The sequence below is a fragment of the Vanessa tameamea genome, chromosome 11 (genome assembly GCF_037043105.1).
Source record: "Vanessa tameamea isolate UH-Manoa-2023 chromosome 11, ilVanTame1 primary haplotype, whole genome shotgun sequence".
Lineage (NCBI taxonomy): Eukaryota > Metazoa > Arthropoda > Insecta > Lepidoptera > Nymphalidae > Vanessa > Vanessa tameamea.
The window spans coordinates 2,374,612-2,392,394 of NC_087319.1; positions in this window are offsets into that span (position 1 = coordinate 2,374,612).

Here is a 17,783-nt window from a genome sequence, read left to right on the forward strand (position 1 = left end):
TCAGATATATTGTGTATATAGTAATAAAATATTAAATATATTTTGTTTATAATACTAGTATATTAAAAATATTTTTTTATACAGCTGGATGTGGTATTGAAAAACAAAACAGATATGTCAAATGAAATTTATTACGCAATTTCATTCTACAATACGATATTTTATTTACCCTCCAATTCTCTGACTAAAATGGAATATCCGTTGGAGCCAACTGGACGACCTGAACGTTTCAACGGTGAAAGGAAATCCACGACTAACATTTTCCAAATGAATGCTGCAGGGCAATTGCCAATGAATAAATTCTAACTGAAAAAGCTTCTGGTTCGAAGCACAAAGACTCTCTGAATATACGAAGAATATTACTAAATTTTTAAGCGAAATATTTCCTGCAATTCATTTTACGTGAGGTTCCTTAAAACAAGGATTCTAAATTTAATTTTCTAAAATCTTGTGAGTCGATTTAAATTTTTCCGAAAACGCAGAAGTGTCCGCTTCGTGTTTTAGTGGTTTCATAAAAGAGTAAAACGAAACGAGGCGAGGTTTTAACCGCACTTTCTCGTAAATATAGTGGTCAGGACCATCCTGTATAGAACTCTATACACACCAATAGTAAAGCCAAGTTTCGAAAGCCAGTATTAGATATTAACAAAAAAATCTTATTAAATTAATACTTTGATAAATCTGAAATTAAATATTATTTTCGAAAATATAATACCTTTTTAATTTTTTCTTTTTTTATATTTATAGATTTTCAGTGTTAGAAATTTGAATATGGAATACGGTGTTATAAATATTTTGTTATATTTTCGCTTTCAGTCAGACTGTAACACCTGAAAGCTGTTGGACCGACGCGATGTACGCTGTGTCCGGAACCGGCGACTCCACAGGATATTGCACAGTAAACTGGGCTATGTAGCGTAATGTTAACCGAACTATATTGCGTCATTTTTGCAAATAAATTGACGAGATTTAAAATAAAAAGAAATACTAACTTCAATATGTACCAAAATCCAATCTTATATGTTATGGGTGAAGCCGAGATAGCCCAGTGCAAGCACTACTGAATTTTCATGTGCTTAATTTGTGTTTACAATTCATCTCGTGCTCGGCGCTGATGGAAAACATCGTGAGGAAACCTGCCACATGTGTATTCCACCAACCCGCATTGGAGCAGCGTGGTGGAATATGCTCCAAAACCTTCTCCTCGATGGGAGAGGAGGCCTCAGCCCAGCAGTGGGAAATTTACAGGCTGTTAATGTAATGTAATGTATGGGTGTAATATCTACTCAAGAACAACATAACACGAAAACACTAGACTGAATATCTTTATATAAATATTGCCACATATTATATATTTTCGTAGCTATATTTATTATTATTAACTTGGATACCAAACGACCGTCACGTCAATCAGTAGATATATGTAAAAAATCTTTTGGAATTCATAATTTTTGTATAAAATTTTATAATAGTATGTATATAACAAAAAAGGCTTAAGTGAATTTGGTATCCGTTCAATCCTCCTTCTCATCCTTTTAACTTGTCACTTTAAGTGATTTGAAGGCAATAATTATTTACTTATAAGTTGTATAAAAATAAAAGGTGAAAAAATTAAACAGGTGTCTATTAAATTATTACGTATATTGTTTATTATTAATTAGTACTAGTATATTCAATATAGTATACGTAACCACAGATACATTTACACATACATAAAGACAACCTTCTAACATGTACATCAGATGCGAAGGTATTTAATCATATTACAGTGATGGAGGGAGGAGTCAGATGCATGTTCGTTATTGCCTTTTCTAAATTATTCATCGAGGCGAGTAGGAACTCAAGAGTTTTCAGGTATTTCGGCCAATGTTTAAGTAGTCATACAAAGGAGAACTGGTCGATATTTTAGTCGCTTAACTATGCATTGGCGGTGATGAATAAATGAACAAAGTTATATTAATAAATAATTCTTATTTCTAATACCAGTTTCTTTACTTAATAATGAGTTTGATTCTGGTTATTCTCGGTAGAATCTACTTTTAATTTCAATTTAGTCGATACAAAAATGGAAACTGAGTTCTATATAGCTGATAATAACATAATGTATTTACACATAGTTCGTTTGGTGGTTTAATATATATTTTACAATGTATGCACTGTGATCTGTGTATGTATGTATAACCTATTCCAAAAGAAGAAGGAGTAAATAATGAGAAATCATAGATTAACATATTCCATTAAATTTGCTAACAGATACGCTATATTTATTCGCTTCGAATAGTTTTTGGTTGATATTTTTTTTATTGCAATAATATTCAACTAGCGATTATATTCCGTTTTAATTTCAAAGAGTTATTATTTCACGAATCCATAACAAATACCAAAGACTTTTTAACATTTCCACCAATCATGTCGTGTCATTTAAATTTTTAAATCATTTATATTTCTGTACTCCTCTTGTGATTGGAAGATAAGATGCCATAGAATATACATATCATATATGTATCCACCAATTTGTATCGGAAAAGGGTGTTGAAGTAATTTCCAAACCTGTTTTCCGGAGACTATTTTTTCGTTTTTTGGACCTATAGCGAAAGAATCACTGGTTGTTACTTTACGATTTTAAAGTAAAAATAAGTATCAGGTCGCACCTATTTTAGCTCCGAGCCGTGAATTTGCGGACACCAACTGTCCACTCCGTGACATGCGCTGTGGGGACGCTATCGCGACAACAATGCTTCTACACAATCAGATACAGACTATAAAGATTTAAATAAAAACCGGATAGCTGATTGTGTACTTTTTTTATCTTTATTTTGATTGTATATCAATTATAAGTAGCACAAAACGATAGAGAACCTTAAAGAAGGTTTAAATTTCGGTTGCCATTAGGAGATACAACAAAAGAACGTGCTCGAGTGAAAATAATCTAAACGGAACAATGTATTTGCCAGTGTAATTAGACTGATGGTAAGTGGTCACCATCGCCTATAGTTGTCTATGGGCGATGGTGACCAAGAAATATTAACCATCATCGCCAATGCGCCACCAACCTTGGGAACTAAGATATTATGTCCCTTGTACCTGTAGTTTCACTGGCTCACTCACCTTTCAAACCGAAATACAACAGAACTGAGACCTACTGTTTTTAGAATATCTGATGATTTGGTGAGGGACCCACCCAGGCGGGCTTGTGCAAAGCCCTACCACCAGTGAAGTAATCCAAATGAACCTAAACTCGAAGACTTTACTAGAGGCCAATGAGGTGTATATCCGACTCTAGCCTCCACCATCAAAGTATCTTAATTGTACCAAATTATTCTATTGACATCTGAATTGATAATTGCTAAGCTAAAACAAATATGATTAATTTGACTGCCTTATTGGTTTGTAGATGTAAGGAGATCTGGAGATCCTAGGTTAAAACAACAGGCTAAATTTTGAATGGCCGAAGTTGGAATTGTGTACACTTTCGTGCTTCGTTGGTCCTGCGTCTGAACTCATTACGAGTCGAATTTGCCGTCCCATCAGAAGATAAAAGTGAAGGAACAGCAATCGAGTTGCACAGAGTGCACCTGTGTGTGAGCTTACATTACCGCACTATAATAACTTCTGCGTAGTTGTCTGATCTCCCTTGGGATTGACCGATGTGAAATTTTTTTTATCATATTATTATAATAAGAGATAAATTAAAAAAAAAACTTTAATTTTTAAATCTATTTCTTTATTTATTTAATAATAACATATGGCTTGATATTGACATACATGTGGTTTGTAAAAATAGTTTTTTTTTTACATAAATATTTAAAGTAGATATAATTGAAAACTAATTACAAAGACTTCAATTAAATGGACAGCGATCTAAAAAAACGTCCACTTTCTAATAATAATATTATGTCGCACATAGAATAATATTTTTAATAAATACATATAAAAAATTAATATATATAATTAATCGTAGCAGATTGGAAAACGCCGACAATAAAATCCGTTCTGGAAATTTTATGAAAACATTTAAATAAACAAATTAAAAATATTTACTGAAAATGCAATTATATTTGTATACAAAATATGACTGGCTCGCTCGATTTCTACAAATAGTTTTTCGCGATATTATTGTATTATATTTGTTTTTATTATAACTGTGCTATATATGAGTTCCCTGTTGCTATTCTGTATATTTACAAAGGTTATGCTTAAGGTACTACCTTATTTTCAGGACTTTGAAAATGTTGACAGCGATTTTCCACTTCTCGACACGTGTGGAAGGATGTTGCCTGACACGATGCGGTTCGTATATGAATATTCCTACTATAAAGTAAAGTTAGCATGAAGTATTCGACTTTTGGGATAAATTAAATTTTAAAGGCCTTAAAGTTACATACATTATTCTTATAGACCAAATACAGTTAAAAATATTTTAACTTTTAAAAATAATTTTGAATATGTGACAAACGTGTATTTCCAAGCATATATATATTTTTTGCAGACAATAAAATGAATATGTTTTTTATCATTTCATTAACATTGAATTCACTTAACAATATATCAAATTTAAATCATAAATAAGACTAAGATTAATTATTTTAAATTTTTAACATGATTCAAATGAAATCAAATCAAAATATACTTTACAGCTATATTTACAAATTAACTTAAAATATTACGTTCATGTAAGACCTCTTTGTATTTCAGCCCTTAGGGTAGAATATATTCAGAAACGCTTAAATACGTATCAACTTATTTTTAATAAGTGGCACAAAAAAAAAATCATTCTTCTAAGTTAAAAAATGACGGACTTCCAGACTATCCTATATACGAAATGTCTACCCAATTTCTCTCCTTAGGCGTAAAATATCCAAAAACGCTTAAATGCGAATCAACTCATTTAATCGGTAGCCCAAAAATAAAGTTTCATATTTTTAACTTCAAAAATGACGGACTGCCATAAATACTTTCATCCCTTATTTCACCCCCTCAGAGGTAGAATATCAAAAAACGCTTTAATACGTATTTACTCATTTTTAATCAGTATCCCAAAAATAAAGTTTCTTGCTTTTAACTTAAAAAATGACTGACTCCCATAAAAACTCTTATTTCTTACCCTTAGGGGTAGAATATGCAGAAACACTTAAATAAGTATCTACTCATTTTTTATCAGTATCTCAAAAAATAATTTTCGTGTTTCTATGTTGGATATCAATGTATATAAAATCATATATAAATTATTGAAACTGAAAATAATGAAATGAATTTATCTAAGATATATTTTTGTCTAAAAAATACAACCAAAAACTTGCCATTTCAAAAATATTTGGGAATTTAGCTAGCTTGGGAGGGTGGGAAAATAATTACCTGTGCCCGATTAAGGGTTATGTAACATAATGGTTTTAAAGAACCATTTTGATTTTATGAATCGGCGAAGTTAAATAATATGTCCTAATAATATTTAACAAAATGTGGTTACTGTTTCTGCGACCTAAATTTCTGTTTCGGATTTATGCACTAATTTCACAGTTTAACTGTTGGACTCTGTCAGATAGCTCCGACTTTGGTCTGGGTGACAGCTGTGTGGACGCTGTTCTCTATATTTGAATAAAAAAATCTAATTTTGAACGGTAAAGAGTATTTATATACACATTTAAGAGTATAATTCAAAATGTGGTTCGATTTTTAAAAAGCCCTTATAATTGTAAGCGGTGCGTTAATTTGCAAGAAAACGTTTCAATAGCTTATGATATTCGGTCTCATTAGTACGTTTAGAATATTACATTACCTTATGATATTGTAATTTTTTTACTTCACTTATTATAAAATATAATAAAATTGTCATTAATCTCGTTGGTTTTATTATAATCTAACGGTATTTTCAATTTTACAATAATATATTTACAATTAGTAGGTAAATATTTTATATATATTTATAACTACGATTGAAACCTTACTTCTGTGTATCGTTTAAAAAAATCATCCAAAAAGTCTATTAGTATAGTTTATATAATAAGTATTACATACACGTGTTTAATGTTACGTTATTCAATTCAATCAAATATTTAGCTCATGCTGATACTGTATAAAGAGTTAATATTTAATTAAAAGTAAATTATATATTTAATATTAGTTATTATTAGTAAGAGCCCTTTGATCCATGTGAGCACGAAACTCCCTACAAGAAAAAAAAAATTGTACTGATGTATATGACTGACTATCTTCCGCCAACCCACACAGACTCCAAGTTTACTCCACGAAACAAAAGGCACTTCAATGGTAAATTTACATACATTTTTTTTTACTTCGCAATGCATATATCTTTCTAAATATTGTAAAAGACACAAGAATAGATAAAAGATAAAAGTTGACAATTTTAAATTAAATTGTACACGTAAACTAAAAAATACGTATGCAAGCATTCGTTGATTACGAACGTATTGTTATAACTATTCTTGGTAACATTTAAATTTCGAAATATGCATTTGAAAAAAAGGTAATCTAAGTTTCTAAAAGTATAAATAAAGTTACTTCGAAACTTAACATTTCTTCGCTTGAATTATGTCAAGTTGAAAATGGTTGAAATGGCAAATAGTGCTTCAACTTTTAATAAGCAACTATGTATGTGTATTTCATACAATAAATTAGAATAGTTTTTGAGATTTGTTTTATATTGTAGTTATTTTATAACGAAAATTTACTTTACTGAGTTCGTTTTTTCTCTAGTCCAAAGACGAAGGATAGCTAGTTACTAACAGTATTTAAAACGGGATATTTACCATGTCAAGAGAATTCTCGTGAACAAGACATTCGTAGATAATGTCGAAATATCGAGCTCCACCAAATAAAAATAAAAAACGTGGTAAATATCCCGTTTTAAAAACTGTTAGTAATAAAAATAACCATGTTAATTTAAAATCTTATATAGCTAGTTATTTTATATTAACGATATCGTAATACTGTTATTTTCACAAAATTATTGGATCAAATATTTTGTCAATAATTAATTACAAGGATCATTAAGGCTTCAATTTTTGGACTTACAGGGCTATATCAATATTCACCGGATTTTTTTAATGTGTTTTAAAATGTAATTACATTTTTTTTATAAAATATGATATTGGTTTGTTGGTGACACATAATTATTTATAACCATAATTGATAGTCCGTTTAACGATATTTGGTTGAGAGCCACGTCGAATGGCCACAGAGCTCTTGATTTAGCTCTTATTTATTTTTAGATTGTCAAAACGACGAGTCGTTAATATTAAAACTTTTAAAAGCTTAAAAAGGCTATTACAAATTTTTAACGTTATTTATTAAAAACAATTCATTATAAAGAATACACTGGATATAATGCTTTAGCGAGAACTATAGTCCTGAACGAAAGGTACACAGGCATATTTTGCTACTTTACGAGGGGATGTATATCTCCTACAAATATTTACCGAATGCTAGGCGTTTAAGTAGATTGTACTAATCTCACAACCAAAACAAAATCATTAATCGATGTGTAAAATAATTTATGATAATAATTATAACGTTATAAAACAACAACATTTTTTTATTTCAGCGAAATTATAATCAATAATTTAAACTTGAGTATCAAAGTGTGAGTAAATATATATAATGTAATCAAGTGCTGTTTATTATAAAATCAGATATATTATGGACACTATTATATATCTGATTTTATATACTATATATATACTATGGACACTTGGAATATATATTTAAGGTTTGACTAACAATACTCCTCCAACCATTGAAAAAGACAATGTTATGTTACTTGTTACTTGATTTGATAGACTTAGTCTTCAGTTTTCTAGTAAATAACATTATCTTTAACAAATGAATATTAAGAAATTCAAAAAAGGAACGCTTAATGTTCGTTCGCAAACTTCGTCGCTTCACAAAATTTAATACGTCCCATAGCTGCAATAGGAATGTTTTCCTTTGAAACTGTACCCAAGAGCCATGCAACAGAGCCATTAAAAGAATAATGTCGTAAAATTAAATTCATTCCTAAATAAAACTTTTATATTTATTGCTATACAAATTATAATTCCGAAATAGACTTTTAAATATACTTTTAATAGATGACTATTTCGTTGATTGAAAAAATAATTGAAACATTCAAAATGAACAGTTACTGACTTTGAAATTCAATCAACAAAAATTTTATACTGAAAAAAAATCTAAGCTGAAAATTTGTTTGAAATTGAATAATAAGCATTCTAGCGTTCCAAATTTGAATATTTCAATAACATGTTTGTTTTATTATACTAAGAAAACATTTTTATGTTTGATAAGATTTCAATATTAAATTCTAATAAAAAATATTGGTAAACATATTGTGGGCAAAAAATTTAATATAACCCATCGGTATGTACTGACATAAGAAGTAAATATCAGATTGCTACAATGAAGCTCACCCCTTATTAAAGAGCTTGAACTACGGTTTTCCAATATCTCACATTCTTTGCGAAGTATTGTCATTTCTCGGGTTAGCAACATTCTTGGAATATTAAACACAGTCCTTTTGTAAATAATTTTCTCAGTCCGACTTGTTTTGTTTTGATGAAGATATGCGTTTTATTTTTGCTTACTGAGACGTCGTGCTTTAAGAGTGTAAAAATATAAATTTGAGAGTTGCCATGGGACTGTTTACTACATAAATGGGATATGGGTAAACACAAAATTTAGGACATATTAAAAAAAAAACTTAATAAATAGGCCTAGCTACGCGATACAGGAATTATGTGTTAAAAAGTCAGAAGGTTATATTTTTGGGCTTGGACCGGTCAACTAAAATTGTAATTATTATATATGTTCAGGAAGAAAGGAGGCCTTAGTCTAACAATAGTACATTTAAGGGCCGTCACTGTGGTTAAAATGAGATAGAAATGTATTTCAGACATTGTACAATCACAGTCCGTAATATAATGCGATGTCATAAAGAATTTCTTGTGGATAACAAATAACAATTGTTATAACTCTTTCTCTGTATCGACTACTTGCCTATACTATGATAATTTGCATAAGTAACTTCCTTAACATTAATATTATTTTTGTACAAAGAAAACGAATCCTCCAACTTTCCATCAAAGGGAAAGAGCGTTTTATAAAATCTGCCTGAAATGAACCCAAAAAATGTCGTCTAAACAAAAAGTTTTCTGCGGTAAGTTTTAACGGAGGTCCTGCCACCTCGTTATATTTTTAATCAACTTTCACTCATTTTCCTGGCAACATAAGACCTAAAGACCGATTAAAAAGTTTACAGTTTCAATTAAGCCGCTTTTTTCGTTAGCCCGCTACGGTTTTCTTAAGTTTCTAAGAGTTCAAGTTTGCCTTCCAACTCATAGTTGCAATGGTTAAGCGGAACTAACTTTTAAAGCTTTGATGAATTCTCTCAAGGTTTTAATCTTCTTTAATGGTTTGTTTCAGTTTCAATTTTTTTTTGTTTAATTTCACTTTAAAATGTTATAATCAGCAAAGTTTAAGCTTGTGTATTCGTTGAAACTTAACAAACTTATATACCTACTTAAGTTAAAAGATAATAAATACAAAAAAATATATTACATATTTATATTATTTACGTGTTCTCATATTTATCATTTAAAGGTGTGTTTATGTCATAGAAAATATTTCTTTTTCTATAAGATATTTCTTTCAGCCACTGTAAATGCGAGTGAAATTAATTTATCATTAAAATATAAACGGACATTATATTACCATAAACAAAAAAGAGACATAAATACTCCATTTAACACTCAATATATTTATAATTACATATTTTGGTGAGTTCAAAACAGTAAAGCCTGCGCGTAAGACTACCAAAGAAAAATGTACGTTTAATAAAAAATATTATATTGTTTGAAAAATAATTTCGATTTTCTAATTAAAAAGTCACTGATTGTCACATCAGCTTTGAATTCAATCATTCTCATTATAGTTACAACCATGATCAGATTATATAATCAAATATGCATACGTAATTTGACGTTAAACATTATAACTGTTGAACAAAAATACAGCGGCATGTATCTTCGAACAATCTCATTCTAACAATCAAAAAAATATATATATATCGAATGACAAAGAATGGGCTGTTTATTACGAAATAACGATCTATAGACTCGATGAGACACCCGAAAATAAAACGATCGCTAACCAGACGACGTATAAAATAACAGTCGACGAAAAAAAATGAGATTAGAATCATGATATTTATGTTGAGGAAACGAAGGCGCGCTTTTAAAAGTTAACGATTCCTATCAATTAAGGTTATGGGTTGACTCGGCAGGCCTATCGATGGACCCCCGCTGTGGAAGGATTTCGCACCTGTCCTTTTTGGTTTAGTTTTTAACGTCAGCGGCACCCTTAAAATAGTTAAAGGTGCATATCGCTATCATAAACACGGTGACAATATTTTTGATTAATTGTAGGACTTTAACAATACAATATATATATATATATACACTTGATATTATTGGATGACGGTGCACCGACGGTGAAGAGAATGATGGTATTACTATTATTTATATATATTTATATATATAAAAATATGTTTTTTAACCTCACGCAACAGCTAGTAATATTTAATTACCGAAAAAAACCAAAACAAATTATGCAACGAAGCTGAGAGAACAAATCGTACTTTTTTCCGAGTCTTAAATTGTATTATAAAACGTTGTCACCCTATTTGACTGTAATAAATAAAACACACTATGATATTGTTGATATGATAATATCATAGAAAGTGGCAATGTCCCACTGAGATCGAGCGGAACCAATGGCGTTTCTCGCGTACAATATCAAGAATTAATTCATAAATATGACATATTATAAATTAAATTTTATACTTATACGAAAATATTTATTTAACATATAAAAGGTTACCATGACGATCTTAAAATATCATGTTTATTGTTAAAATATGTCAATGTTTCAACGGTATTGTTGGAACGTATTAATTGTTGTTCGATTGAGAATTTTCGAAGGAAAGAATTTGTAAATGAAATATTGTTGTGTTTAACATAATATAATTACGTCAATATCTTAATTAAAACACGTTTCACACGTTAAATTTAAATAAATAAAAACAAATGACACTTCCCATTAGACCATTGAAGAGATTTGCGCCTAGTATTAACTCATTTTTAAATTATTAAAAAGCAAATGAAATAATATATTCAATAAAAAATAAAGTATCTCGGGCAACTAGCTTAATTTGCCATTCAATTAAAAGCCTAGCCTTTTTACTAAGCAGCGCAGTTAAATTCGCTGCCCTAATGACATGCAGTAAATAAATTTTCTGTCAATAGAATTAATTACACATGTGCTAAAAAATTAATTTATATAATGGTATTTAACCAAATAATTATTTTCTAACCTAACTTAACCAATACAAATATTTTTACTCTATTCTGTGAACGAAATATGTATTGGCTTCATGTCATTCGGGCCGCTGGTTGAACGGCGCCGTTTAGTAAAATGGCTAGGCTGTTAATTAAAAGGCTAATCAAACTAGTTGGCTGCGACACATAATTAATTAAAACTAATAAAAGTATTATCAAGTTAAAAAATATATAACGAAGTAATAATTTTAAAAACTCTATATTAATCATATATAAATAATAGGGTAAAAAAAGATCCACTATTCACCTAGCCACCATAATATATAAATTATGTAATACTGAATAATTGAATTATCCTCAGTAATATTTACACTTTAAGCTTCAACTCGATATCAAAAATAAGATATTAAAATCAACTACGTACATTTGTTTACATACCGAATTTCTTATAAAATCACGTAATATGTTGATAATATGACTTGTTGCAAATCAGTAACATTCACTGCTATGCAGACGATAGCACCGTAGACACCTCATACACCGGCCGTACTAATATTTCTCGGGAAAACGTCGAAGAAAACCGGAACAAACTTGTGTCTGAAATCGAGTCTTCGTTAAACAAAGTCTCGAACTGGGGTCGGCTAAACCTAGTCCATTTCAACCCCAAAAAGACGCAAGTTTGCGCGTCAACTACTAAAAAAACACCATTTGTCGTATCTCCACTATTTGAGAACATTGCATTAGCCGCCACAGCTAGTATAGGAATACTTGGCGTCGATATTTCAAGCCTCGTTCAGTTCCGCGGTCAATTGGAAGGCAAAGCCAAATTGGCATTAAAAAAGCTCGGTGTGCTCAGCAAGGCAAGACAGTATTTTACGTCGGCCCATCGTCTAAAACTCTACAAGGCACAAATTCGGCCACACATAGTAGAGTACTGCTCTCACCTCTGGGCGGGTGCTCCCCAGTACCAGCTCCTTCCATTCGACCGTATCCAACGTAGAGCGGCTCGAATTATCGACGATCAAGCCCTTTCCGATCTGCTTGATCCTTTGGCGTTGCGTAGAGATGTTGGATCGCTCTGCATCTTCTACAGAATTTATCACGGGGAATGTTCCGATGAATTGTTCGGATTAATCCTGGCTGCTGAATTTCACCTTCGGACATCTCGCCAAAATTCAAAATATCACCCACACCACCTAGATGTCCGAAAATCCACAACAGCGCGATTTTTAAGACATTTTCTGCCTCGCACAACCACTCTGTGGAACCAGCTTTCACCGGCGGTTTTTCCGAACCCATACGACTTGGGAACCTTCAAGAAAAGAGCGTACTCTTTCCTGAAAGGCCGGCAACGCACCTGTAAGCCCCCCTGTGTTGCAGATGTCCATGGGCGGTGGTAGCCACTTTCCATCAGGTGAGCCTCCTGCTCGTTTGCCACCTCTAAAATAAAAAATAAATAAAAAAAAAACTGAGTTTACATATAATTTCCGAAGGCATCTAAACCTACTTATAAAGTAATAATAAAACTAGACTTAACCTAAATTACTGGCTGAACAAGATCTCATCTTCGATTAATTTAAGTAAATACTTGTTCTTAATGAAGAGATACTAAACAAGAGTACTTGGTGTCAGTACATTTTCATTTGGCTCGAGATAATTGTATTTGTTCGTATAACCGAATTTACCTGAGGAGGGAAAAACGATAACGAAAATTTTCATGAAACTTGCTCTGTTTACAATAATTAAATGGAATTGTACTTTTCTTGATAATAAATTACAAAGATAACCGATTCATATTTTGATTGCAAATAAAATTTGAGAATATAAATATTGTAGTCATTATTGTATTGATCTTTATGGATATTATAAAATAAAATAAATATTACTAATACCAATATATACTCCTTGATAATGTACATTTTAAATGTCTTCGCCTCAACGCGATTAACAAATCTTAATTTTTGTACCCCTTTGTAAGTATGACTATTCGAAGAATATGTTCTTGTTTCGTGCATGTAAAAATATATGCCTATTTTTCACTTGTTTTATTTAGTTTATCTTTTATTTTTATTAACAATTTAAGTTGTCATTTGTTTGTATCTATTTTAAGTGCAAACTTGATTGATTTATGTTTTTCTTACATTTGTTTTTTACAATAAAGTGTTATTATAATTGCGTGTGTCCCAAATGAATGAGTAAATATTTGACAGTACCAATGTCGAAGACCGGTCGTGGTTTACTCATATAATTAAATCATCCATTTGCCATACTACTTATCTATTTTAAAAAAATATATATAATAGCTTGAATTAAGTATATTTTGATGTTAAACCTGACCTGTTCTACCCTTACTGATTTTAGTCATTGCGCCCAATCTCAAAAGAGACCAGATAACCATGGAGGATATGTTATCGTGTACAATTGTGTTCACGTGCTGGGTTTACTCTCTATTTCCTCACTCCCATCATAGGACGACAAATCTGATATGACTGGAAAGAGTTCAGGCGTAGGTCCAACGGTTTTACGTACTTTCTGGAACTTCCTGGCTTATTACTGAGGTTTTTGCGCCACAAGCAACCTAATAACTCCATATATATCTGTCCTGGGTTTGAACCCATAACCTACTGATCTGTGACCTTCTATCTAGCCACTAGACCATCTAGGCAGTAAACAATACGACTATAATATAAAATTTTTTACAATACAAAAAACAAAATTTATTGTATTTCAAAAACATTAACTATGATTAGTACTCCTCAAAGTGTTTCAAATGTAATTTTTAAAAGTCCACTGAGATAAACTCATCTGTAAAACTAAAGCTTTTTATTGTTCAATAATTTATTATAGCACATGTTTGAAATAGGCTCTTAAAGCAATATCTAAAGGTTTTATGGATAAAGTATGGATTAATATGAAAAACTTTTGCTGCGGTCGAGACCTGAGTTGAATCGCTGAATTGAGATTCGTTTATGACTTTTTAAAAATATAAGCCAACATCCTCAAATTGTCACGAAACAAAAGTTGTTATAAAAGATTAATAATTTAGCTTTATGGCTATTAAGTCATAGTCAGTTATTCTACTGCAAATCAATAATACTTCATATTTAATATTTTTTATCGAAACCTGTAGTATCAGTAACGTCATAACCTAATTAGTAGTCTCACATATATGGTAACATTACTATTCTTAGTATCATATGAGTAAATGGCAATTGAAGTAAGACCAGAAATAATTCGGGAAAGATACTGCACCTACAAGGCAAAATAGTATAAACACTGCTAATTTCCAACAACTTAAACCCAAAAATGTCCAAACTAACCCAATGATTCGTTTAAATCACGCGAATTTGCATTCAGAACCCAAGGTTCTAACCAGCCTTTAAAGCTAGCCAAGTTCACTGTATAAATAATAATTACATGATAAGTTGAAAACTTTATACAGTGTGTTGTTATATAATATTTTCAACAATATTCACGTATAATATTACAATTTTGCAATGTATAAAGTTGTAATAAAATATTCAAGATAGTATTATAAGGAACGTCTTACACAATGGGCTTCGAACACACAGCCTTATCGGTAGTCTTTACCATCTTGTTGCTTGCGTATATACCCCTACCTATACAGGATTGAGGTGCAGTATGAAGATGTCACAGAGTAGAAAATTCAATATTTTAAACTATATTAGTTTCTTTTAAGCATTAAATATTAAGATATAATTATATATTGGAATTAAACTACATATCCACGAATATTTTAATGATAACTAATAACTATTAGTAAATAAATAATAGCAAATAGATGCTACGGTGAAAGGTTGCGAAAAGATCAATATCTATGCTCAAAGCAAATACCTTATGGTAGGTGTAAATATATGTTGTGATTTGTATTTTCTATTAGGGACAACTTTTGAAGTGATAACTTCTTATGGGAGGGTATTTCGCTTCGTTACGTAACGCGTTACGGCGCTAGTCTATCTGGCTTCCCTTTCCCTTGCGCATACGACAGCGGCAGCAGGCTCCTCCTCTCTCACTCTAACCCAACGGTAGCCGTATTTTGGACAGACTTTTTTTTAAGTTATCACTTCAGTCGGGTGTCCCGAGACGCAGACGTATTTTAATTTTTTCGTCACTGTCTTAATTGAAGTATTGTTCATATAAATATTTTATTGGTATGATTGAAAGAATTACAACACTCTTTAAAAAATATTATGATGTATTATTTTTTTATAAAAACGTATGCTTCGGACGGAATATACATAATAATAAATTCCAATCAGCTGATATAATATAGTCTGTGAATGACGCAGCGATTGCAAGAGAGACCGCCCTTGTCCCACACTATCTGTAGTCATTTTGTATAAGAATTGATGAGGTGGTGTAGATAGGGTTTTGAACCATTTACACTAAATGCATCCTTTGTCGTTATCCTGGTGTATTTTTTGTCGTATCTGATTTTTATCTATATGACAGTACATCGGATTAAATCCTTAATTGATGATTTGTGATAAAGAAATTTTGATATTTTTGTTTTTAATAAAAATATAAATTAATTATTATTTTTTATATAACAAAAAATAATTAAATTACATGTTGGGAACTTTGAACAATAAAGCGTATTACAGATGATAAAAAAGTGTGGAATTAGTATCATTTAATGTCCGCGCAAGATAAATAATAATTCAATTGTTGTATCTATGTCAATGTTTATCGAAAAAGAGTAACTATTTCGTTTCTCACCAATTCTTCTCAATAGAATCTATAGTCTGACCCAATGGTAGCTTAATTTTTTTTATTCAATCCTGTAAAATGATTCAAACGTGCTCGCAAGACTTCTCGAATAAAGTATATTTTGATTAGATTTGATATAAACGCTTGGCTATGGCTTTCCTATGTACTAATACTCCTGTTTCCCTCTACAACTAAGCGTAACGTAAGCGTAGCGTACTAACTAATAAAGCGTGTGCTTCTAGTCGGGACAATAGCCGAAGGGATCAGAATCGAATCTCTAACTTTCAAATCGTTAGGCAGCTCGTATACTGTTGAACTATTGAGGCTGTAATGAGCTATTGTTATTACAATTACATAACAACTTAAGTATCATGGAAAATTGCACTTTGGCTATTCAACAAACGACTCTACTTTAACTTAAAATGCAACTAGAAACGCAAATGTCAGCGCTTCAATTCGCACGCAATACGTAGCCAGTACTCTCAACCCATTTAACGCGTTTATAGTCTAACTAAATAATATGCTGTTAATGAAATAATTGATTAATATTTTATATTTGTATTTTTGAATGAGTATGATTATGATTACCAAATTTAATTGGGTGGATTAAATTTATTCATTATTTTTGCACACACAGCATACTTTGTGTATCTTATTTATTTTGTCAGTTTAGGGTGACCGAGCCAAATATCAGCCAGTAAAATAACAAATACAAAAGACATATTATATTAAAACCCTTAGCAGCACATTCTCGTTAACATATAGTTAACTCTTACAGTATATGTATTTTCAAAAATAAACAATTATCAATTCGAAGACCAGTCTACTTCCCAAAATTAAAAAAAAATAATAGTTGCACACATCATAAACTTAACTGTTTCATTAATATGTACAGCTACATGCAACTTTTAGTAATAGATTTTAGTCTGACATTGATAGGTAGATAAGATCACACGGCCGATTCATTAGCCGTAATGATATGGTTCGTTAATCTGGGACAATCGACAATTCTAGTTGTGAGACCTATGATGTTTGCCCTTAAATAGAAATTTACTGCAACCACGTCCGGTTAAATTGATAAAAATCGTTATACGATTGTGCACAATCAGGACCGGGTGTGTGTCGATGATATTTAACGATCCTTCACATTTTAGGGGATTCTGATTAAAATATATGTTTATTTTATGCTTGGATTTTTTTTTTTCTGACAAATTGGGCAGTCGATTGTAACTGACTATCAGTGCCGTAAAACGTAAAAAATATTAAGCATTATTTTAATGCACTACCAACCTTGGGAACTAAACATTTTATATCCCTTGTACACGTCGTTACACTGACTCTACCCTTCAAACCGGAACACAATAATACTAAATTATTGTCGTTTTGCGGTAGAAAATGCGAGGCTCGAGACTCAGTTACAAGGCTTGCATAAATTTTTACCCTTTGTATTTTTGTAGGAATTATTTCATATTTATACGTCCATATATGAGTAGATACATAAAAGGAAATTTGAAAGTGGCACCGATAGCCGAGAATTTATGTGGAAGGCGGCTATCATGTTATGTGGAGAAATGAGGAACATATTGTGAGGAAGGTCTTGAGCATGAACGTGGATGGATATAGAGGAAGGGGACGACCAATGAAAAGATGGATGGAATGAGTGAAAGATGATATGGCTGGAAAGAATGTTACTTGTGAGACGAC